Below are 26,134 nucleotides of genomic sequence, written 5' to 3' on the forward strand. Positions count from 1 at the left end.
CATTTGAAGCCATGAGGAATAACGAGGGGATCTGGAATGCCGGCTAGGGGAGAGGAGGAGCTGAAGGCAGGACTGGGGAAACCAACTGAAATGTGAGGGCGGAGCGGAGGAAAACGGCCCACAGAGGAGAATAAATAGGGAGGGGAACAAGTTCATTAGCAACCAGCAAGGGGACGTCAGAGGCCCACGCGGGCAGCAGGCTGGTCCGCAGTGGCCGGAGTCCTTGGCCGCTGCACTTGTCCCCTAGCACTCTGATCTCCTCATCTTCTCATCGCACACGGAGCAGGGTAAGGGCTGGAGACAGAAGACCCAGCCTACTTTGCATTATCTCTTAACTCTATTTTTTATCTTTTTATTGAGGTATAAGCAACATGTAAAATTATATGTTTCAGGCATACAACATAATGATTTGATATTAGAATATATTATAAAATGATCACCATAATAAGTCTAGTGTTAACAGCCATCGCCACACAGAGTTACAAATTTTTTTTCTTGTGATGAGAACTTTTAAGAGCTACTCTCTTAGCAACTTTATTTTTTTCCGGTTGCCATTATTACTGTAATTATTATTAGTCTCTAAACAAGCGCATGCACTGTGGTCTCTTGGTCTCTTTAGCACTCTAATATCTTCCTATTGAAACTAGTTCAAAATTAATAAAACAATCTACTTGATCTGGCCCCTGTCTATGCTTCTAAGATCATCTTTTCCTCCCCCCCCCCCACTGGTATAGCCACACAGGCCTTCTTGCTATTTCTCGACTGTGCCAAGCTTGTTCCTGATGTGGGGCCTTTCACAGTAGGTATTCCTTCTGTATAGTACACTCTACCCCAGTCTTCATAAGGTCAGTTTCTTTTTGTCACTCTGGTCTTAACTAAGACATCACCTCAAAGAGTCCTTTCTATCCATAAACCTAAATAAGGCCCAAGCCTCATCACTATCCTGGTATTTTGTTTTACTTTTTTTATAGCATATTATCCTTTGAAATTATTGTGCCCATTAACTTTCTTGTTTTTGTCTGTCTCCCCTCACTAAAATATAGACATCCCGTGAAGAACTGCCATGCCTTTCTTGTTCACAGCTCTGCCTCCAGGAGCTAGAGCAGTGCTGGTGCAGAATGATGCTTAATGATTCTTTTAAATTAACTAATATTTGCTGAGCCTTCCATTAAACATGGGGAGGCACATCTAACACCTGTCGGAGGGAAGGGGGAAGAGAACATCAAGAGAAACACCAGTTTTGAGAATGTATTTGCCTGCTAGCATCCGCACATGGATGATTTGGGTCAGAGGTAGGGCTTGCAGAAAACAGCCAATTTGCAGGAGGTCATGAGGACTAAGAAAGAGCACATTTTCAGTAATTGTTTTGAAATTAATTGACCCAACTTGTAATCCCTGGGTAGAGAGCCACTGACTCAGGAAGTACGTATCTGTCACACATTTTGTCACTTAACTACACCATACCTGGTGTGGTAATTTGACTCTAATGTACATATCTATGCCTTTTCTTGAGACTGTGGTGTTGCGCAAAGTGCACTGACTACGAGACCAGAACACCCGGGTCCGAGGTCATTAATTAGCTCTGTGACCTTGGGGAAGACCCATAAATGCCCAATCCTGCCGACTAGCCTGTTGCCTGCCCTCTAGACCAAATGGAACACAAACCGTTAATCATTCTTTTGGGCTAGGATTTTTAAATGCTACTCTTTCTGTTTACTAACTTGACCTTGGCTGCTCTTAGATTTCGCCCCTACTCTGTGCTTTCCACAATGGCCCCCTTATTTTTTATCATCTTATTTTTCTCCCTAGGCAATATGTTCTTTAGAGTCCTGTTCACCTCTGCATCCCATCTTCCAACCACACCCCTCATCCTTACCTGCTCCCAACCCCACCCCACCAGTACTATTCATATGGTAGAAAATTAAAAATGTTTGTTAAAATATTTGTCAACACTTTCTGGAAAACAAAGTAGTAATATATATCAAGTACTTTAAAAAGAAACATTCTTTGACCTAATTATTCTTTTAGAACCCTAGTAACTCCAAATGCAAACAAAAATATATATGCAAAGATGTTTAATCCAGTGTTGTATTGATTGAAAACAAACACATAAATAATCATCAAGAGAATAAGGCCGAGTAATTCATGGACTATCCAATGATAGGAACTTCATATATATGATAGAAGGATATTAAGCATTCTCAAGAAATGATGTTTTAATGGACAGAAAGTAAAACATACTATTAAGAAGGCAAGCATAAAAAACCCTGTGCATTATGATTTCAGTTGTGCAATAGTATAAACATATACACACTCATATACACCCACATACACAAGCCATCAAAGACCATGAAAGCATAATGAAACGACAAGCATGGATACTCTTAGAGTAAAATTATGCATGATTATTTTTCTTCTAAATCCCTTTCTGTATTTTCAGTTTTACATACTTGTTATCAGGTACTTGTACTGCTGCTTAATAATTCGAAGAGAAAGCCTTAAAACTTTGCCAATGAGTTGATAAATTAAAAAACTTTCATTAAACTAATTTAACTCTAAAATGGGACTAATAATACTATTCTCCCTCCCACATCTGAAGCTTAATGAAAACACTATTATACTTCGCATTCAAATTGGTAACATTGGTTTCCTTCAGAGGCTAGTAAAATTTTAAACAAAAATGATAATGTCTATATTTCTTTCAGATTAATGACTTCCATAGTAAAATGTGGGGCACATAGTAAAATGTAGTCTACAAATAGTTGTTAAGAAATTTTGCCTTATGAAGATTAAACACTTTAATTTCTAAACTCCCTGAAATTCATAGTAACGCAAATCAGTACTCATCCAGAGACATTACAAAGGTAAAAAAAGAGCTAGATTCTGTTCAGAGCTATTGAATGTCAGACCATTTACACCTGTTTACTGGGAACTATTGTTAGAGGCAGGGATTATTAGCCTTGTTTTCCAGTTTCAGGAGGTTGAAATTTAGAGAAGTAACTTCACTTAGATCACTGAAATAGATTATATTCAGACTGTTCTCTGCTACTTCCAATGAGCTCCTCCCTACATGAAGGCCATACAATGCTACCCCATTGACTCGACTTGGCCATGTGCCGTTTAGGCCAATGGGCAGGAATATCACACTGTCCACCACAGGCCCTCTTTTTCCCTCTCCCATGAGGCCAACAATGTCCTCAACAACAACAAGATATGGGCTGTTTCTTCATTTGGGTTCTGAAATAAAGAAAACACAGAGCAGAGGCATGGCCAACTCAATAAAACCTGTAGTGTGACTGAGCAATAAGCCTTTGATGCCATAAACTACTGAGGAGATCTGGTAGCTGTACATTTTAACCTAAGCTATGCTGATTAAGAGTCATTGGTAACTGGTACGGACAATTTCAGACCCAGTCTGTTTAGCTCCAGTGTCCATGCTCTTTCCACGTGATTTTTCTCTTACGTTTTCAATTATTTTGATGGAATTTATTTTTATGCTGAGAAGAAAAAAAAGGTATCCTATAAGAATAAGTTTTGTGGATCACTGTTTTCCAAATGTAAAACTAAAATAAACAGAACTTCTCTTCCTTGTGATCCCTATATCTTTTAATGTATTATAAGCCACTTTAAAGATTTCACCTAACACCCTAGAAAATTGCCACTCAAGCCTACAGACTGACACCACAGTAAGATTTCATGGGTTGGATTAGTGTTAACTAATTAGTGTTCAAACAGAAAACCTATATTCAGGCCAATTCCCTGTGCTTTTGCTTTAGGAATATTAACTGAGCTCATGACTACATGTCACCTCTTATTTGTGAGCAAATCCTGTGAAGGAGGAAAAAGACTTTTTTAAAGCTTCTGTTCTTATCTTGGCAAGGTACTATTTGGCCACTCAGTGGGTGGGAACCTCTCCATCCTAGCATTCTAGGTGTCTCAGAGACTATCAGGAAGCCTGTCCAAAAGAAGTGGCTTCCTCTACTTGGGGATTGACTCCTACTGAGTGTAGCCATTTGCCGCCGTGGAAATTCAATCTTTTGGCAGCTACTGCTGGACTTGCTATAGGATTTTACAAAATTCCTGGCAAGCCCACCATACTATTTTGAAAGTCAGGAAACAGAAAGTTAGTTTCTAACTGCTTACAGGTTATAGCAATAAAACGGATGATGAAACCTCATCACACTCATTAAGCTTTGACCTTGGGGCCCAAGAGCATACACGTTAATACAAATAAACACATACCATCTCCTTCTGCAGCCCAAAGCCCCTGGAATCAAGGTCAGCTAAAGTCACAGTAAATTTTATTTCCAATGTCTCTGACTCATCTCTCACTTTTTAATATAGAATTTTAGCCTCTTTGAAATAACATCCTGGCCCCTAAGATGTATTAGGGGAGAATGCCCAGCAAGCATCTCATATGCTTTCTGGAAAAAGCCTAATCCACTGGACACAGTATAACTTTTCCCATCCTTATATTAGTCAACCACCATGCCCATGAGCATCTCCTGTGTCCACCATTATTGCTACTACTTGTAGATATCAGCATCTTGCTAAAGGTACTATATTGGAATTATACGGCCCTCAAGGTATTGAAACAGAGTTGTGTTCACATTCTTTCTAAGCTAGAGATATGAATCGATATTCCACCATCAACTGCCTTTATTTCTATCCTTCCACCCCTCCTGACAATGATGCACAGCTTCTCTCTTTCTCAACCAAAACACAAAAGCCATAATGTGGGTTAAATGAACTCCTCACCACCTCTCCTGCTTCATCAGGCTGTCCTCACTGAGGAGCCAGCACAAATTTCCCTTGTAATCTCTTATTTCTTTTAAGATATTTCTTATCTCTTATAAGATAATTTATGAGTTGTGTTTTTAAAATTATGCTTATAGTACTCCATTGAAGTATAATTTACATACAGTATAACCAAAAACCTTAAGTGTACAGCTTGATAAAATGTTAAATACATTATACTTCAATATAACCTGGTCAAGATAGAGAATATTTTCACAACTCCAAAAAGTTTCGTCAGTCCCTTCACAATCAGTAACATCCCACCCCTGCAAGTAACCACTATTCTGAATTCTGTCACCATGAATGAGTTTGAGGCATGTGTGAATTTTACGTAAACAGAATCATACATGAACTTTTTGTGTCAGATTCTTTTGCTCAAATAATCTTTGAACTTATTTTAGCTCATCAGTGTTTACTGCTGAGTAGTATATATGCCACAGTTGGTCTACCCTTTATTCTGTTGAGGAAGATTTTGGGTGTTTCCATGTGGGGGCTATTATGAACAAAACCACTGTGGATATGCTAATAAAAGCCTTTTTATGAATACATATCTAAAAGTGGAATGGATTAGTTGTAGGGTATCTTTTTATTAGAAACTGCCAGTTTTATAAAGTAGTATACCATTTTATTTTCCCCTAGTAATAATACATGACAGTTGCAGTTGCTTCATATACAGAAGGGTGTGTAGTAACATTTCATTGTCTTTCCTATGAGTTCCTGAAAGTCTGTGAGCAAATCTAATTTAGTCCTAGGGCAAACATAACATAATTCCTGCCCTGGCTGGGTTGCTCAGTTGGTTGGAGCATCATCCCATACGCCAAAAAGGTTGTGGGTTCAATTCCTGTCAGGGAACATACTTAGGTTGCTTGTTCAATCCCTGGTCAGGGAGGCAAACCAATTGCTTTCCACCTCTCCTTGTAACTATCTCCAACTAACTACAGAATTTGTTAAACCTAGAGAGAATAGTCTCTATGTTTCTCTCTCACATAGATGTTTCTCTCCCCCCTCCTCTCTCTCTAAAAATCAAAAAACATATCCTTGGGTGCGGGTAAAGAAAAAAACAAAGAAAAAATAAAAACATAACATTGTTCCTGTGTTCAAGTTAAACAATGATAATTCTTATACGCTTATTGGCTTCTAAACCCTAGAAGATCAAGATAGATTTTCCTTTTCAGAAGTCCGGGAAAAATTACATTAAAAGCGGGAAATCTTTCATCCAAATAGAATTTCCCTGTGTAGGCTGCTACAGTGTGCATGCTTCAAGGAAAAGTTATTAATTTTGTCTTGATGTTTTTACTACCTACTTGCTCTTTTTCAGAATCCCTCACCCTTGAAGGTTACTTTGTGATTTCACACACTCATTGGCACTCTCATTGTAGCCTTTGTTAAGTTAGAGAGATGAAGGCGTTATCATCGTGCCTAGAACTCCGTGGCTGGCAATGGATGCTGAGCGAAACAGCAGCCAGGATAATGATGTTTCCCAGAGGAGGTGCCTAGGCATGAAGCTCACTGTTTTGCCTGGACTGAAATTATGTTCCAGATCAGCACTAGAATTAGAGCTAAAGAGATTTCAATTTGGTGATGTAGAGTCCTCTGCAACCTTGGATTCTTTCAAAAGAGCTTCTGATAAGACTCGGAAATGGTTGGGGCTGGGTTCTATATACTTCGATATCAACAGGCACCTGCCCGGGGAGCTGGCAGGTGGCCTAGGACACAGCTGCTACTGCTGGGCTGCTGCTTCTTTTTCTTCTCCCTTAAGTCACTTGCTTTCCACCTCTCCTTCTAACTATCCCCAACTAACTAGAGAATTGGTTAAACCAATTCATAGAGAGAATAGCCTCTATGGTTCCCTAGGTGAATATTCATTTGACATACGGGTCCATAGTCTACCCCTCAGAGTCACATAACCTTCTAGAGCATCAGTTCCCTCCTCTGGAAAAAACAAAATTCATAACACTTTCTCTTGGGATAGTTGTGAAAAGTGAATAGACTGGTGAATATGAAAGTCCTTTATTAATTTTAAGGCCTAGCAAATTGTTTTTGTTAGTTTTTTAAAAACAGAAAATCCAAAATGAGTGCCTAGAGCAGGTAGCACTACAAGTCTGCGAGTAAATGCATCAATAAGACGTGTGGTATTTCTCTGCAAGTGTATGTTACATGGCAAGGGGGAGAAACAAGAGAAATCATATTTAAAAGACAATGTGCTGACAGAAGGTATGTCAAGACGATGTCTGACAGAAGTGGTGCTAATGCTAAGGATAAAAGTAGAGAAAAGGAAGGGCAACTAAAGAAACCGAGACAATAAAGGAGTGGGTAAGAGGTGAGAGCACGGACAAACGAAATGTAATTGTGCTCATAAAACTTGGCAATAAACCTGTTAGAGAATAGAACAAGCTAAGGTACATATTAAGAGTGGCATTTAGAGATTGTATAAATCAAAGAACTCTATCAACTCTCTTTGTAGGTATACCTGATGTTTGCAGAACATGTCCCTGCTTACCACCCAGCCCCTCAGGATGTGGGATGACCTTGAACCTTTGGCCCAAGAACCGTTCCAGTGGCTGTGCTTCAAACTGCTCTGTGTGCTAGTTGTTTATTGTCCACATCCAAGCTGAGGCACATCTGTGCTCCAGACTGTAGTTGCCCCAGTTCAATTCATCTTAAATTGTGGGGGCCTCTTGCTTTCTTATCCTCCAGCAGCTCAGTGGAATTACACTTGGATGAAGAAGACCTCAGCCCTGATCTTCGGGACCTATCACTGCTAATTGGAGCTCGACCCACTGAAGTAAATTTGGAGGCGACTCTGATTAAAGTTCTGATTTCTGTCTATGGCAGGACTTTTTCTATGTAAAATTCATTCCACTCCTGTCAGACACAGCCTGATTCACAAAAATGCCTACCTTCTAAATGGAACCATTTAAAAATGCCCCTTGGGTTCTTAAAAAGATTTGCCAGAGGGTTTCTTTAAATAGTTCTTTACTGCATTTAAATACAATTTTATTTACCAATTTTCAGGAACACATCCATCAGAGGTTAAGTGTGTTATTCCTGCATAAGAATAGCACAGGAAGAATACCCTTAAAAGCCTAAAGGCCAGCCTAGACAGAATAATAAAAAATACTGAATATGAGTCTTGCTCACAAATAAGAAAATGGCCTCATTTTTTCCAAGTCTTGTTAAGGCTCTATCCAACCTGGGTAACCCATAACTAATGTTCTTTGCATTCAAGTTGCTTGGGCTTGACACCTAGATGTGTCCAGAAACATTTTTTACATAGATAAGTCCTCTTTCTTATATGTAAAAAAGAAAAAGCAGTGCCTAGAGGGAGTCATAAGGTTGAACATTTATTCTGAAAATAAAGTAGAAGTAGAGTAAAAGTAAACAGCCCTAAATTATCCATGTTAGTAAGTGGCAAGGTTAGTTTACTTCATCCAAAAACTTTTATTTAAAACAACATATTCACTTGGTTCATTCATTTGTTCATGATAAACATTGCTTTTCATTTCTTACTAATACCTTTGCCTCTCCACCTTCCTAAATCTCCATCCGATTTTTTGCTTCCTAAACCCCTGCAGTAGTCTATAGATATGAGTTAGATCACTCCTCTTCAACTAATCCTTCTAATTACCCAACTCATCCCCATGCAATGTGCTAACTGGAAAGACAACATACTTCATTAGTGACTATCTGTGGTTGGCAAAACTGGATCAACCAGATTCTGCTCTGCCCACGTCAGGTTTCTGGATCCTGTCCTCGGTGAAGCTCTGTAGGTTAGGCAGTACATAGGAGACAGTGACGGTTCAGGTTAGTTTCTGGCTTCTTCCTCTGTACCTTCTCTTCCAATAGTCTCCAGACATGTACAAGACTGTCCCATAATCATTAAAAAATAATCTTCTCCTTTGATCTCATTCCATCTTCTGGCCTACCATTGAAACATTTGTAACCCCTTCTTCAAATTACTCAGAAGCACAGACTGCACTCCCATTTGCTTAAGTACTCATTGAAATCTGAAATCTGCTTTATTACTTGACTGAATTGCTCTTATTGTGTCTTCTAAGGTTACAAGCCACAAGCAACTTCTAAGTTTTCCACATCCAAAGGATATTTTCAGTCTTTACCTATGGAAGGCAACTTGATTTTAATGCTGTTGATTATCTCCTACTTCTTAAAACTCGACTCCCTTGGTCTCCATGCCACCACATCTTCCTGACTTCCCTTCTATTTCTGAGTCTTCCTCTTGATGTTTTCTCTACACAACCATTCACTATTGCCCAGGCACAGAGTTTTATCTCACTGTTCTCCCTCTATGTTCTGTAATTCTGTGGTTTCATCTATACCTATAGTTCAAGAATCATGTTTGCTAATAGCTTCCAAGTTCCAATCCTTAATCTCCAATCCACTGGAGATTAAGATTCATGTGCTGAACTATAAGCTGGGTAAGTCCACCAGAATAAACAATGAAATTTCAAATTCAACATGTCTAAAGCAGAAATTATTTATTTCTCCCATAAAGTTGTTCCTATTCTTATATTCTCTATTTAGTTTATGGTTCTGCCATTCAAGTAAACATTTAAACTAGAAACCTGGGTGTCATTCTTAACACTTCCAACCACCACCACCCTTTAATCTTCTTATCTGATCAACAAAATCATAAAATCATGATGATTTAACCTCTAAATATTTCTAAAATCTATCTTTTTTATTACCCCAACTACTATTATAACTAAGGCTCTTGTCTCCCAATAAACAGTGTGTCCACCTCCTCAACCATATTATTTATATTCATTTCATCTTTCACCAGCCATTAGAGTTATATCTATAATGTCTATCTCTTTAATGGCTCCCTCTCTCCTCAGAATGAAACCTAAAGTCCTTTACATGGAACACGGCACCTTGCCCACCTCTATGCCCTCATTTTTTGCCACTCAACCTCACAGTTCATATTTCACAAACTTTGAAATGCCCATAGCTTCCATACAGCATTCCATTTCTTGCCTTCATACTTTGCTCAGGCTGTCTCCATTCCTATCTCATCTTATCTTCCCCTCACCTAGGCCAACAGCCCCTACATGTCTAGCTTCTACTCATCCTTTGAGAATGAGCTAAATATAAAAAAAGCTCCTAAAGCTTTTCTCACAGAAACACCCATACCCCACCCCAGACCTTATAATGTTTTGTACATCTCTTTCCTGCATATTCATCCTCAGTCTTTAGCATAACGTCTGAGAAGAGTTAGCTCTCATGAATATTTGTTGAGTGAATGAGTGTGGGATAACAGGTTTGCTTCCTGCTGACTGGGCTTTTAGCATTGCATCAGTCTAAGATGTGATGTCATTTCTTTCCACTGTAGAGGAGACTGAGCAGGAGAGTGTGACAAATGATTTTATCACCATTTCCTTTTAAAAGTTCAGCCTCGTGATTTTGTTTGAAATGTTATAGACTTGCAGAATATCAAACACCCAGATCTTCTAAATATGGCCATCAAATTACATTTCAAACATAATAACTTTAAAATAGCTCCCATTGTGGAAAATGTATGACACTTCCTCCAAGAGGGGACACAATCAAAGGCGGCCTATACTTTCCATGTCCTTCCGTCTCAAAATTTTCATTGGAGTTTCACCTGTGTCTGGTTTCTATCCAGCTCCTGGTATAGGGGTTGTAATTCACGTGAAACTTGGTTGGAAAGTTGGTCCCCAAAAGAAGAGGAGGAAAATCTAAATGCATGGGAACCACCCTTGCAATAATCAAGAGATAACATAGTGCATTTTTACACTAGTTTAGCATTTTCAGCTCTAGAAAAAAGAACAGTGCTTCCTGTAACTCACAAGTTAGCGCCTGGGCTTTGTCGCACAGGAAGCATCTGGGGGCTACAGGTCAGAGGCAGGAAGGTTACAATGGGCAGGTTTCACAGGGAGTGATTAAGTGTGTGGAAACTGGAAGTTTCGGGGAATAGGATGTGAATACTTTTTAAGACAAGAGCAAAGAAGCATAGACAATGGCAAAACTATTTGAAGAGATCTGGGGGAAAAAACAAAATACAAGAGACTTCAAGAGATAAAAACAAAGTAAGTCAGATAGTTAGTACTCACTGTGTAAAAATGATTGAAGGGAAAACTGAGAGAATACGTTTTTAACTCAAAAAAAGTGACAGAAGAAATGCAGGAGTATCTGTGGATGACGAGATCTAACATCCTTTGCTTGGGAGATGATGGAGAAGAGAGAAATATAAGAAGGGAAAGAATAGTCCTTTTAATCAGAAAGTTTTCCAGATTTATAGACACGAAAGTATTTAGTTCTTTACCTGAATAATGCTTCTTTTGTCAAATCTTATGTTAAACATCACTAATTTTTATTTGAGCTTCAAAGTAAAGAATTAATCAACTTGTCTTAAATATTTGATTCTAGATACAACACACCTCATTAGATGGTTCTGTCTATACTGGTTTATTTTCTAATTTGCAATATTAGCATTTGGAAATTTATGTTCCACTCTTATCCAGGGGCTACCCTTCAGTGAAAGTCGCATCATAAAACCCAACCCCCAAGCTTTCCAAACTCATGTATCCCTTCTACTGCCAGAAAGACTCAGCCTTGCTCTTTATTTCTCTTGCCATTTCTCCAAAGTCATTTGACTCCCAGCTCAGCCATCAAGAACACCATAACAGTTTCTTAAATAACTGTTTGTGTCTAAAGACTCAGGTTTCATAATGGAATAAAGTTCATACAAGTAGACAATTATATGTAGAGTTTAGTTTTGTCCCTCTGGTAAAATGAAATAACAGAAAAATGCATGCACATATTATTTGAGATTAAATGCAAATGTTTTGTCTAAGCTTGAAAATCAGTTACATGGGTCTAATTAATATTTTGCAGTAACATAATGCATATGGACTACTAATACCAAAGCTGTATCTTCAGAATATAGTTCAACTGATGTTTCTTTCTTTTCAAATTTAACCCACTGGAATTAATAATTATTCAAAGTGTGTATACATATTTTTGGGACATGCTGTATTTAGACAATATCTTTAAAGTTTAGTATTACCAACTTATTTTATCTACTGGAAGCCAAAGCCCATATAAAGCAATCTATAATCTACAAATGTCTGAGGCCTAGCAGAAAGAGGGGGGGAAAAGGCATGATGTTGAAAAGTCAATTTATTACTATATATTGTGGGATTCTAAATTTACCTATTTATTATACAAAAACAGTATTTTTTTATTTCTAAACTATAAACACACCCGTAAATATTGCAAATATAGTATTTTATTGATGCTTAAAGCTAATTCTGACATGAAACCATTACTTCAGGCTGTTCTTCATGGACTATAGTAGAACAGTAGTTACAGATAAAAGAAAAAAACACCAGTACTTTGTGCTTTATTTGGTTTAAGCATTTTAATTGTTGCTTGAGAGTGTTCCCAGGCAGTAATTCCATTAATTTTCATACAGGGTACTTCCGCTAGACTAGTGAAAAGGCATTCTGCTAATATCTCTCCCTAGAAGTTGAAATATAAATTAAGGTGCCAGGAAAAACAAAATGTTCTCTGCCATATAGGGAAGTGGGATCTGGAAAAACCTTCTAAGCATAGCTCTAGAAAATTATATCCTAATCCATTATATTTTTCAACACGCTTTTGGCAGAGACACAATATGGCTTCTCTGTGCAGTATGATATGGTATGTGCATTACTTATCCATTGCTGGTTACAAATCACTCCAAATTACCATACACACAAACACACACACACAAAATGTAATACCTCACCCAGTTTCTGGAAATTCTGGGATCTGAGAGCCACTGAGGTGAGTGGTTCTGGCTCAGGGAGTCTCATGAGTTCATAATCAAGTGAGGCTAACCCATGACAGAGGAATTTGCCAGGATACAGAATTTCAGCACTAAAACTGGGAAAGTCTCTAGAAAACCTAGAGAGTTGATCCCCCTAAATCAAGTTTCATTTGAGGCTACAATTTTGGAAAAGTTGACTGGGGCTGGAGAATCCATTTCCAAACTTACTCCCATGGCTGCTGGCAGGAGGCTTCAGTTCTTTACTGTGTATACCTCTCCACAGACAAGCTCTGGCTTCTCTCAGAGAGGGCCTAATCTCTAAGTCATACAACCTCACTTTTACCCTAACAGTCTTCTCAAGACACTGAGCCAAGCCAGAAAGTAGGGAATTATAGAAAGGCATACCAGTAGACAAGTATCATTTCAGCCACCTTGGAAATTGGCTCCCAAGGTATGGCACAGTGCAGTAAGGACTGGTATGGTTCAGTATGGTATGGATAGTAAAGGAATGTGTTGAAAACACTACAAGTAGGTGTCTAGTTGAGGCACCTTCATTTTTTCATTCAACCAGCATCTGTTATGGACCAGATACCATGTTAAGCACACCTTTTTGAGCTTTCACCAGGAGAATTATTGGAACAGAGCTGTCCCCAAGGCAATGAGCACTCTAATAAACTCCCCTGGGAGTTTACATAGCAGAAATTGGCCTTAAAAGAGTTTCAAGGTTACGTTTAAAAGGAAAAGTAAGTATGAAAAGCAAAAATAAAGCTACCATCACATTTTGTAGCTTCTTTGAAAACTTTATAGGCCAAATTCTTGGTATAATGCAACGTAATGCAAGGAATCTGAAGCCAGACTGCCTCGGTTCAAATCCCAGCTTTACTATCATCTGACTGCATGACCCTGGTCAAGTTACAGCTATAAAATGACAGGAGATAACACTAACACATACCTCAAGAAGTTGTTGTGAAGGTCAAAGAAGCAAATTGTAAAGTGTGTAGAACAGTGGTTGTCATACAATGTGTAACTATTAGCCTTTGTTACCACCATCACCATTCTTGAAATCAATGTCCCTTATTTCTTTACCACTGTACACTGTTAGTCCTCTATCTCCTTTGCAGATCATTTCTTCACTAATTCCTTTTTGGCTGCCTTTCCTCATGCCACACCTGTGTTTCTCAGGGTCCTAACTTCCAACCACTATTATTTTCCTACACATTCTCCCTGAGAAATATCATCCTCACACACAGCTTCAACCAACACATATATGCTGAAGACGTCCAAAACCCATTTGCCTGTTCACATTCCTTTCCTAATGACTCCAAATATCAGTTAGGCTCATATAAAGTAACAACACAACAGATCTAAAACTGGAATCACTACCATGCCTGCTCTGTTTCCTACCCACTGTTTCCCTTTCTTAATAATTTCTGTCATTGTCTCCCTAGTTGTCCAAATCAGAGTTCTATCCAACAGCCACCCAGACTTGTTACCCTATATCACACTCAACAATCAACCAGTCATCCTATCTTACCTCTTAAAATCTTTCAATTTATCTCTGTCCCACTGCTTCCATCTAACTCCTCTACCTTCCCACCCCCAAGGAGTTTACCTAGTATGGGGAAAGGGCATAGGCTTCAAATCCCAGCTCTCTCACATTTTGGTTATATGAACTTTCTAAACCTCAGTGTCCATTCTCTCTAAAAGAAAGAAGAAAGAAAAAAAAAGAAACACTCCTTTCCCTATCACCATAGAAACCTTAGGACCCCCTAATCAAGGCTCCCACAGTACCCCCTATCAGAGTATTGATATCTATTTGACTGCCCCCACTGTGCCTCAGCGGTTCTATATACCCAATATAGTGTGGTGCCTGGCCCAGAGAGCCCAAAAGATGTTTGTGGAATGAATTGTATTGCGATAGGTGGGCCTCCAGCTTTTCCTATACCTGGTGTTAGAACCATCACTGATCCCTTGTTAACTGCATCCCTGAGCTCAAGAGTATGGATGTCCACCACATCGCCCACATTTGACCGCCACGAAGGACTTAACTGATCACCTGCTGGCATTTATCAACTACATAAAACTGCATTTACCAACCACAAGCATATGTGCGTTAAATAGAATACATTTTCCTCTTTTTCTTTTTTTAATTTACTAATAAAATCCATGATAAAACCATTTTAAGTTGATAAGAATCTTACTTTTCATATAAAATTTTTCTTCAAAGATAGGGAATTGGAGAGTAAATAGTATTCATTACATTTTGTTTTCCTTTTAAAATAATAATAATACCCTGTGTAATTTCTTTTTCATTTCAGGTCTGACAGCTGTGATAATGCTTTGAATCAAGTTTAAAAAGAAATAATTATTTTTGCTATTATAAGTCCTTGAAGCATACTTGGGTTTCCTGCTGGGGGGAAAAAGTATGAGCTATCAGACCTCCTCATGTCTCAAACTACAAATAGAAATCCTGAGGCTTTGCAGCAGTCACAAAGCAGATGATTCAGGTCTTTAATGTTACGAATAGGTAGAAATATCCCAGCTATAGATAAATGCCAGAACCATAATATTTTTGTCTCTAGAATCCACAACTCTGCCAGGGCTTCCCAATCCTTGGATGCACCTCAACATTTGGAAATATTCTATTAGTCTGGCTGCTAAATTAGTTTATACCTTAAAAAAAAAAGTTCTTGTGAAATTCAGGTTGTTTTATGTTTGCGATCTCAGAGCAATGGACATTTAACATCTTGTAGGAAAGAGTGAAGGTATTTTACACAGAGGACACCCTCCCATTTGTCACAGATTTGGTCTTCGTGAAGAGCCGCAACAAGACTTTATCTCTGTCTGCTTTGGATTTTTTCCTATAATCACTCAGACATGGTAAATGACACTATCAGTGACATGGTAAATATTCTTACTATGGACAAGCCTACCAGTGCCCACATTAACCTGGGCAATTAGAGCCAGTGGGAGGTACAGTTAGGCCATAATTGGAAAGAGCTGAAGTGAAACTAAATTTTTAAAACTCCTTATCCTAAGAGAGCAAACATGTATAATATTTAACTTTGGAACATGAGGAAGGTTTCTAAGATCTGTTTATAAATGTGGATTTCTTTTTTCCTAGGCAAGGTGTTTATCATTTCTCATTATCTTGATGCTCCTGTATTTCTAAACTTTATGCTTTATCCTTTGCCCTTTAAAAATTGAAAAGATAGTAGGATATCATTGATCAAATTAGATGTGGCAACCAACAAAAACATAACAATATAACTGAATCATGACATAACATCTGGGTTCTGTAACCATATTGAAAATATATGAGAAGCATCTCCCTTTACAACTTTGTTAAAACAGTCTTACATACAGGTTTTGTTCCTTCTTCCCTCTCTCATATAATGCATAACACAAAGTCCTATACACAGGGGGAACCAATTAATGATTATTGTTAATGATGATGATCAGAATCAGCCAAACACTTCTTTAAAATTTTAATAAAAATTGTTGTCCTTTTGTTATTCTAAAATCATCTAAACTCACTGTAAAAATGTTTTGAAAATGTAAATAAACACAAAGAAGAAAATATAAAACACATATAATCTCACTTCCCTAGAAAATCATCGTTAACATTTAGATATGGTCCTTATCTCTATCTCTCTTTTCATTTTGCTGTTTTTGTTCATCCTCACCTGAGGATCTTTTTTCCATTGATCTTTAGAGAAAGTGGAAGAGTGGGAGGGAGGGAGAGAGAGATAGAGAGGGGGGCATGGATGTGAAAGGGACACATCGATTGGTTGCCCCCCGCACACCCCTGACTAGGGCTGTATCTCCCCAACTTTTAAACATTAAAAATGAAATACCTATATTTTTCTAATCATCTAAAATACTTCATGTTGATATCTTTCCTAGTGAGATCGTTATAATGAAGAAAATATACAAAAGAACTATTGATCCTCTCTAGTGCTTGTGTGAGTGCTCAATAAAAATAAATGAATGAATGAATGAACCAATGAATTTATAAATAATTACATTTGTGGAAAGTTGAATAGTTTAGCAAAGTCCTTTTGGCAAAAATGACAATAGTAATCGCTATTTTTTGGTTTGTTTTGTTTAGCTCATTGTTGAGCTTCACAGTAACCTGAGGGGGTAAGTTTTGTTATCTATCTCCACTATTTCAATGGCCCCAGAGAGAATAAAGAACTTGCCCAAGCTATAAAGCCAAAATTCAAACCTAGCTCTGACTGAATCGAAAATACCTATAGCTCTTTCCACTATAACACACTGCTTTTCCAATATTGTTAATATACTGAAGTGAAGCTTTGTTGAAGGGACTTCCCCACCACCCACAATAAAGGGACTCATCTAAAGACAAGAGGCCTTTGAGAGCGGTGCACTGCACATACAAGCATTGTCCTCCCTGCTCATGCAGTGCAGCTGTTACCAGCCATTTGTGTCGAGGCTTTTTCGTGCTGGTACCGTCAGGGTCATTGAAATCACAGACATTCCCTCAGAGAGAAAGAAGAGTGGATTTTCTCTTTCTTTTTGAGAAAGCTTTTTACATTAATCCAGTTAATCCCATGGCTGATTTGCCATTGCAATTTGCAGCACAGCGTCTTTTACCAGAAATGCCCTGACTTTGAAAAAATTTAAATTAGCCAATAAGATCTTTTTATTGCCCCTTTCTTAACTTTCAAAAAAAGAATGTCTGAGTATTTGTGTGGTTGAGAGGGTGGGGGGGAGGAGGATGTGGGGAACAGATGGATTCTTTTAGCAAAATGAGTATTATTTTACCTCTGAGAAAAACTTCAACACATTCCATAAAAGCAAAGAAAAATGTGAACATTTGATTACTTAATAATAGCTAAAAATAATTTATTTTTTTAAGTAGGATTTTAGATACATGTCAATATACATTTGTCAAAATCTATAGAATGCACAATACCAAGAGTGAACCCTAATTTAAACTATGTACTATAGGTGATGGTATGTCAATGTAGGTTTATCGATTATAACAATTTACCACTCTGGTGGGGAATATTGATAGTGAGGGAAATTGTGCATATTTGGGAGCAGGAAGTGTATGTGAACTCTCTACTTTCTGCTCAATTTTGCTATGAACCTAAAATTGCTCTAAAAATAGTCTACTAAAAAAAAGCAGATTGGCTTGGCACACACACAAAAATGTACTCTCTAGATTTGACAAAGAAGTAAAAGATGCCTTTCTCATTCTAGTGGAATAAACAGAAATATAATATAAATATATGTACAGAATATACTAAAATATATAGAAACACACATATTCATTCCATCATAATAGAACTATAGATGATAGATAGATAGATGATGATAGATAGATAGATAGATAGATAGATAGATGCCGGAGCCTGCCGGCAGTCGAGCAGTTACCTGATTGAGGGGGTGAGGATTGGAAAAGAAAGACAAGAGACAGGATGGGATCGGGAGGGCTGCAGTACGTGACTGAGCCCCGAGTTTATTTTTCAGCTTGTAATTATAGCGCATTCAGTAAGGCAGAGGTTTAATCAGTAACCTTTGTCCCATGTATGTTCCCCACCTAGCTCTTTGTTCTCATGCATACATCATTGGTAGTCCTGTTCCTTGTTCTCGTACATACATCATTGGTAGCTGGGACATGCTGCACTTCTAACCCGGCCACGGTTCCTGGATCAAGGTACCTCCCCATGCAAGCATTGTTAATCTTAAGCTTAGCCAAGTCCCTAAGGAGGGGGAGCGGGGGGAGCAGGGCGAGTGCTAGCACCGCTGCCCACCACTCGGGTCAATGCCTCAGAGATTTCTCTCTCGATGACACTAGGGCAAGCGGGCCTCCCGGGTCTTTTTCCCTGGGCAGCACCTCGCCCGGCGGGTCCTTCCCGGGGGGAGTCCCGCCGGCTCCCCACATCTCCCCCTTTTTTATTTTTTAAACATAAGGTCTAGGCTCAAGCGGGGCAGGACGGGTGCGTAGTTGCAAGGCGTGGAGTCCTACTCTAAGAATTTGTACATCTTTCAGCAATGCTCTAAGAATGCATGGGGTAAGCAGAAAACCTAACAGGACGATGGCAGCCAGACCTGCCATTCCTAATATACCATGTCTCCAGTCACTGGCTGAGGGAAATTCTTTCCTCAACCCTTCCACCCAAGACTGAGCCAACTCGGCTGTGGAGGTATCTATTTTCGGGGCTTCTCTCAGAGCGAGAATCTCCTGATGCAGCTGCTTTAAGTCTAAGGAGACATTTTCATTATGCCATATCCCCTCCAGGTGTCTCTGCACTCGATCCCAGGGGTGGGTGGACTCATTGTACTTCTTGCGGGTAACACATATGTGCTTATAATCTGCATGGCAGTCAAGATCTAACCGCAGCTTCAAACTCTGTACCTCTCTTCCCAAGATCGACACAGTGTCGTATAAGGCATTCAACCTCTCTTCTACTTTTAAGTCAATGGCCTCTTGTGTTCCCAGCGCTTGGGTGATATTAGCGCTGAGCTGATTGACATGGTGAGCAGTTTGAATACTTTGGGAGAGGGATACGGCCGCAGTAACGCTGGCTGCTATCACTGAAATAAGGGTAGCTATGCCAGCGATAAGCAGCCCAATAAATCTCTTTCCTCTTAGCATAATCTCAGTGACCTGCCGGATTACTTGCAAGCCTCGGTCATTGTACCATTCCCCTGAGACTTTGACAGGGATCATTACAAATGAGGGCTGATACAGGATTAGGAGTTGCTCATCCTGAGATATGTTATATACACAAGTGCTAAGGGTACAGTTATGGCATGCAATAGTCCACCAGGATCCACTCCGTGAAATATTAAGTGACCCCACAAGAAGAGCATAAGGCTCGGGAACGCAGGCCTGCACCTTTCGGTAGAATTGTGTGGTGCCCATTTGTACAGCTGCATTGCCCCGTTCCTCATTCACCATGATGTCCCCTCCCATTGCTGCCGTAAGCCTCCATAGCTGAGATTGCATTGGCCCTTTCTGTACTGACCAAAAGGACTCGGCCAGCGCCTTCCATCTTGGGCCCTTAGCTGACCAGTCCTGTAGCGGGTATCCCCTTGTCACATTAATCAATATACTATTTTTCCCCCGGCAGCTCAACCAATGCGGCTGCTGGGTACGGTTGACAACGTCAGCCTCACATATGGAGATCTCCCCAGGGGGGGCTCCAGAAGGATGGCCTGCGGCATTCCCAGTAGGGTACCAGATGTTCACGTACCACCGCGTCCAGCCCAGAGCTGACTGAACCCAGGTCCTCGCCGTCCCATTGACATAAAAAACCCCTGTTGTAGTTGGCAGGAGCGACTCGATCTTAGTAGTTTTAAGCAGAAAACAACCGGCTACCTGGTCAGTTCGTGAGAAACAAATAGGCTGGTCACTAGCGTGTCCTGAATAAGAAAAGTCCGGAGCACGCGCTGCTCGCAGGTGCCTGCTGGAATGGCCCCCCATGGTCCAGGTGTCGTTGGTGTACACAGGTACCTCTCCATGCTGCCACGTCACTGGCTGCAGCAGAGGTGGGTTAGGCAGGTAGGCCCAGTGAGTTTCTGCTCTAGCCCCAGGGGCCGCGGCAAGCAGAGCCAGCATTGCCAGGAATAGAGTTTCGGGCGTGACAGTCATGCCTTGCTCTCTGATGAGTTGCTCTGCGCGTTGTTGTACCCGCCAGGCTCTTCGCCGGGCTCTTCGCGACTGACGCTCAGGGTTCATTGTTTGCTCCTGCATCCGTTCCTCTAGCGTCTTGGGCCGCGTGTCGTACCAGCCTCTCCGGGAGCCACCTCGGCGTCTCTGCATCCTGCGGGAAAACACAAACATGCCCTCTTCCCCAGATTAGTACAGGATCTGGTCCGTGCCACGTACCCTCAAGGGGGTCCTTCCACCTGACCATGGCCTTATCAGAGGGCCCGAGCTTTTGCCATAACCTTTGAGCTGCAGACTGACCTTTATCATCCAAAATCAAAAAATTGAGAATAAAAAGTGCGTGATTGAGCTGATTCTGTGGGGACAGGGGGTACAGCTCCCCCTTCTTTAGTTTCAATAGTTGGTTTTTTAGGGTACCATGGGCGCGTTCTACAATGCCTTGCCCTTGCGGATTATAGGGAATCCCGGTACGCGTTTGGATACCCAACCGTGCACAAAAGACTTGGAATTTTTTCCCAGTATAACCTGGGCCATTATCAGTCTTAATGATTTTAGGTTGCCCGAGGATCGACATACTGCGCAGGCAGTGTGTAATGACATGAGATCCTGATTCCCCTGTGAGGGCGGAGGCAGTAAGGAAACCGGAGTAGGTATCAATGGTCACATGTACATACCGTTGCTTACCAAAACTAGGCACATGTGTTACATCCATCTGCCACAGATGATTGGGCAGGAGACCCCGTGGATTAACCCCATAGAGAGGCACACTAGTAAAGGTAGGACATGTGGAACATTCCTTTACTATCTGTCTGGCAGCCTCTCGGGGAATGTTAAACTGCAGCCGAAGAGACTGGGCATTTTGATGATGGAGGGCATGAGCCGCCCGAGCTGCAGGCACCCCAACGAGGTACACCTTAGTGGCCAAGTCAGCTTGGCAGTTTCCATGGGATAAGGGCCCAGGTAAGTTGCTATGGGCCCTAAGATGCCCAAAGTAGCATTGTTGGGTACGATTCAGGATGGCAGCTTGAATGGCTATAAACAGTTGTTGCACAGTGGAATTAGTAGTGCCAATGAACGGGACAGTCTCAATAACAGAGAGGCTTCTGACTACATATTGACTATCAGAGAAAATATTTAAAGGTTCATTGGCAACGTCCAAAAGTACCCGGTGGACTGCCGCTAACTCCACCTCCTGGGCGGAAGAATATGGGGTCTCCCACCGTGTAACCTGGTGCCCACGCACATAGGCTGCAATGCCAGAGGACGACCCGTCAGTGAACACAGTAACGGCCCCCGGTAAGGGGGTGGCTGATACCATTTTTGGAAAAATGACTGGATGCCTGAGAAAGAATTGTAGAAGCTTGTCTTGAGGGTAGTGAATATCAATTTTCCCAGGGAACCCAGCCAGAGCTATCCCCCAGGGATCACAGGTCTGGAAGAGCCAGTTGATCTGCTCCCGTGTGTATGGTACCAGAATGCTTGCAGGGTCTCTGCCAAAGTAGCGGCGGGACTCTTCCCGAGCCTGTTGAATAAGGACAGCAACAAGTTCATAATAGGGGGCAAGGACCCGGGCAGGGGAAGCAGGGAGGTGCACCCACCGTAGTGGCCGGTCTTGCCATAAAACAGCAGTAGGGGAATGGCCCGTGGCCAAAATGCAGGCCTGCCAAGGTCTACTATAATCACAAAATGTTGTCTGCTGCCTGCGGATAGCTTGCTCCACCCTCCCAAGGGCTTCACGTCCCTCCGGGGTCAGCTGTCTAGCGGATGCAGGATCTGCATCCCCCTTGAGAATGTCAAACAATGGTTTGAGCTCCCCTGTAGTTAATCCCAGATAAGGTCTAATCCAGTTGATATCCCCCAGCAACTTTTGAAAATCATTCAAGGTCTGGAGCTTGTCTAGCCGAAGGTGAACTCTCTGACAGAAAAATCGGTCAGGCTCTAGATGAAAACCAAGATAAGAAAACGGGGGCTGCCTCTGGACCTTTTCTGGGGCTATGACCAGGCCTTGTTTTTGCAAGTCAGATTCCATTTTCGCAAATGCCCGGAGAAGCAGTCCCTCATGGCGAGCGGCAACGAGGATGTCGTCCATATAGTGACAGATATATACTGCTGGGTACTCGCGCCTTACCTGAGCTAAGGCCGTTGCCACAAATTTTTGACACAGGGTCGGGCTATTGGCCATTCCCTGCGGCAGCACTTTCCAGTGATATCGCTGCATAGGTTCCTGGAAATTTACTGATGGTACACTGAAGGCGAACCGTGGACAGTCTCGGGGGTCAAGGGGAATAGTATAGAAACAATCTTTCAGGTCAATAATAATTTTATATGTATCACGGGGTATGGCCGCAGGTGAGGGCAAGCCTGGCTGGAGGGCCCCCATGAGCTCCATGACATCCCTCCCCCACAGATTTACAGGTAAATCTGATAAGACATAGGGCTGAAACTCTCCTTGCTGTCCCTCATTGTCATGCCAACGTAAAACAGCAGAGCTGATTTTGGGGGTTTTGCTCTGACCTATACCTTGTAGGTCGGTCAGTGCAGTCTGAATAGGCCAGCTGGCAGGCCAATGCTTTAAGGAGATAACGGAGACATCCGCCCCAGTATCCAGTATACCTTTAAAGGCCTTCTCATTGATCTAAAGTGTCATCTCTGGCCGATCCTTTTTAATGGGCTGCATCCAGTAAGCATCGGAAGATTCAAATCCTTGGGACCCGCGAGCCTTATTCGTCATGACTTTTCCCTGTTCTACCAGCGGCAACAAAATAAGCTGGGCGATTCTCTGACTTTTATTTACTGTCACCACATTGTGAGGAGCATGAGCCATAACCTTTACCTCTCCGGTATAATCCTGATCTATGACTCCAGGGGCCACTAACAATCCTTTCAGGGTACTACTGCTGCGTCCTAAGAGGAGTCCCACCGTTCCGGCGGGCAGGGGACCGTAGACCCCAGTAGGCAGAGCCTGCATTCCCATGGCCGGGGTCAGTACTGTGTAGGCGGCGGAACTGAGGTCCAGTCCGGCGCTCCCTGGGGTGGCTCGGAAGAGGTCACAAATGGATTGTTTCCGGGGGGCTTCCCCCAGGTTTCCCCCTGTAGAGCCCCATATGTTTGCGGGGCCTGGGGCCGGCCCCTCTGCCAGTTTCCCGACTGAGAGGGAAAGCTAAGAGGCCGCCCTTGCAGATCAAGCTTGGACTTACAATCCCGGGCCCAGTGATTCCCCTTTTTACATCTCGGGCAGAGCCCTGGAGGCGCCCCACGGGGAGGCCCCGCAGGAGCCCCTGGAGTGGCAGAAGGAGGCCTCTGCGGGCAATTTCTGGTGAAATAGCCCAATTGGCCACAGGAAAAACAACTGCCGGGGGGTCCAGGGACTCGCCGTCCCTTACCGCGCCCCTTTCCCTGTTGCTGCAGAAATTGCTGCATTGTTTGTCCCCGCAGGGCAGCAGCGAGGGTGACTCCCGTCGTGTAGGAGGGCCCAATATCTTGGCAAAGCCTAATGTAATCATTGAGGGACCCCTTGTGACGATAGGGTCGCAGGGCTGCCTGGCATGCAGTATTAGCATTTTCAAAAGCTAATTGTTTCACAATGATCACCCCAGCCTCCCCGTCCCCTATCAGTTTCCCTGCGGTATCAAGGAGCCGGGAGACAAACTCCTGGTAGAGCTCATCCGGGCCCTGTCTGATCTTGGTCAGATCCATAGTTACATTTTTAGTAGTAGGTAATTTCTTCCAGGCCTTCCTGGCCGCGGCAGAGACCTGGGCATAGGTCCCTACCCCAAATTGTAACTGAGCCGGGGTGTCCGCGTACGGCCCTTCCCCCAGCAGACCCTGAAGGTCAGAGGGTATGTTATTCCTCATATTCAATCGATGGACTTTCTCACATTGTTCTGTATACTCAGATTTCCACAGTAAGTAATCCTCTCCAGACAGGCAAGCTCGAGCTAGCTGTTTCCAATCGTTGGGGCACATGTTGTATTCCGTGTCCAACGCCTTTAAAATGGCCTCTGTATACGGAGCCGTAGGCCCATATTGTGCACAAGCCATTTTAAGCTCTTTTAATTTCTTGAAATCCATAGGGCTATAAAATCTCTGGGGGGGATTATTACCCTGGCCAGGCTGTTCAAACACCGGACAACACATCGTCGACTCAGAATCAAACCCTTCCAGGTCTTCCCCTCTTAGCCGAGCCTGGCTAAGTGCCATCTGAAAGGGGGACATTGGGGTGGCATCTGTGCGCACCTTTCCCCGCCCAGGGTCCCGAGCCTGACCTGGGCTCTTCTGGGCCAGGGCAATCATGGCCCTCTCCCGAGGATCGAGAACCCGGACCCCGACGGGAGTCCCTACCCCCACTCCATTCCCGTCAGCCGGGATGCCCCCTTCCTCACCAGGATAGTCTGGAGGGTCTTCTCCTAAATCTACGAGCAGAGGGCCGGCCGCCATAGGTTTCCCAAAGGGCGGCCCGGGGCCAGCACGACCCCCGCCCTGTGGGTCCTCAGGTGGAGTTTCCTTCATGACCTCCTGCAAGGCTCGTACTTGGCTCATCATGGTCTGCATCTGCTTTTGCAACCCTTCAACTGTGAGGTCAGGGGCCAGGAGATTGCGCTGGTCTGTGCATTCCTGCGACAGGAACACCAATTCCCCATACCTGTCCCTTTCATAAGCTGCCGCAGCCTCATCTAAATCTTGTTCCTCCTTGGGGCTTAATTTGTCTGACCGGACACTGAGCAGCTCCACCGGGGGCGCGGAAGCCTCGCCCCCCAGTTGCGAACCCTTCACAGGCTCGACTGGTGCCTCTGCAGGGGGTGGCTCCATGCGCACCCCTTCATGCCGGGGATCAAGGCAATCTCGGACCAAGGTCCAGAGTGAAAAAGCCTCTACAGGCACTTTCTGTGGGCCGTGTGCCTGGAAAAAACCCTGTATACGCTCTCCCACTTTATTCCAAGTTTCTAGATTAACAGTGCCCTCCTCCGGGAACCAGGGGCACACCTCCTCCACAAACTGCAAAAAATTACGCAGCTGGGTGGTACTAACCTTAGCGCCCCTAGAGCGGAGCATTGTTTTCAAAACCTGTGCAAAAAGCACCTTGCTGTTCTCCTGGCCCATGATTTCTTACTCCCGATATGCTAACCGCTCCCTCCGGCTATCACTTACCCGATAGCTATCCGCGCGGCCCCGAGCGGTGTCCTCTACCGTGTTCCCAGGTTTTCAGGTCCCTGTTCGGGCGCCACTTGCCGGAGCCTGCCGGCAGTCGAGCAGTTACCTGATTGAGGGGGTGAGGATTGGAAAAGAAAGACAAGAGACAGGATGGGATCGGGAGGGCTGCAGTACGTGACTGAGCCCCGAGTTTATTTTTCAGCTTGTAATTATAGCGCATTCAGTAAGGCAGAGGTTTAATCAGTAACCTTTGTCCCATGTATGTTCCCCACCTAGCTCTTTGTTCTCATGCATACATCATTGGTAGTCCTGTTCCTTGTTCTCGTACATACATCATTGGTAGCTGGGACATGCTGCACTTCTAACCCGGCCACGGTTCCTGGATCAAGGTACCTCCCCATGCAAGCATTGTTAATCTTAAGCTTAGCCAAGTCCCTAAGGAGGGGGAGCGGGGGGAGCAGGGCGAGTGCTAGCACCGCTGCCCACCACTCGGGTCAATGCCTCAGAGATTTCTCTCTCGATGACACTAGGGCAAGCGGGCCTCCCGGGTCTTTTTCCCTGGGCAGCACCTCGCCCGGCGGGTCCTTCCCGGGGGGAGTCCCGCCGGCTCCCCACAGATAGATAGATAGATAGATAGATAGATAGATGATAGATAGATGATAGATAGATAGATAGATAGATAGATAGATAGATAGATAGATAGATAGATAGATAGATAGATAGATAGATGGCAGACAGATAGATAGAGA

Source organism: Miniopterus natalensis, chromosome 5 (genome assembly GCF_054644295.1).
Source record: "Miniopterus natalensis isolate mMinNat1 chromosome 5, mMinNat1.hap1, whole genome shotgun sequence".
Lineage (NCBI taxonomy): Eukaryota > Metazoa > Chordata > Mammalia > Chiroptera > Miniopteridae > Miniopterus > Miniopterus natalensis.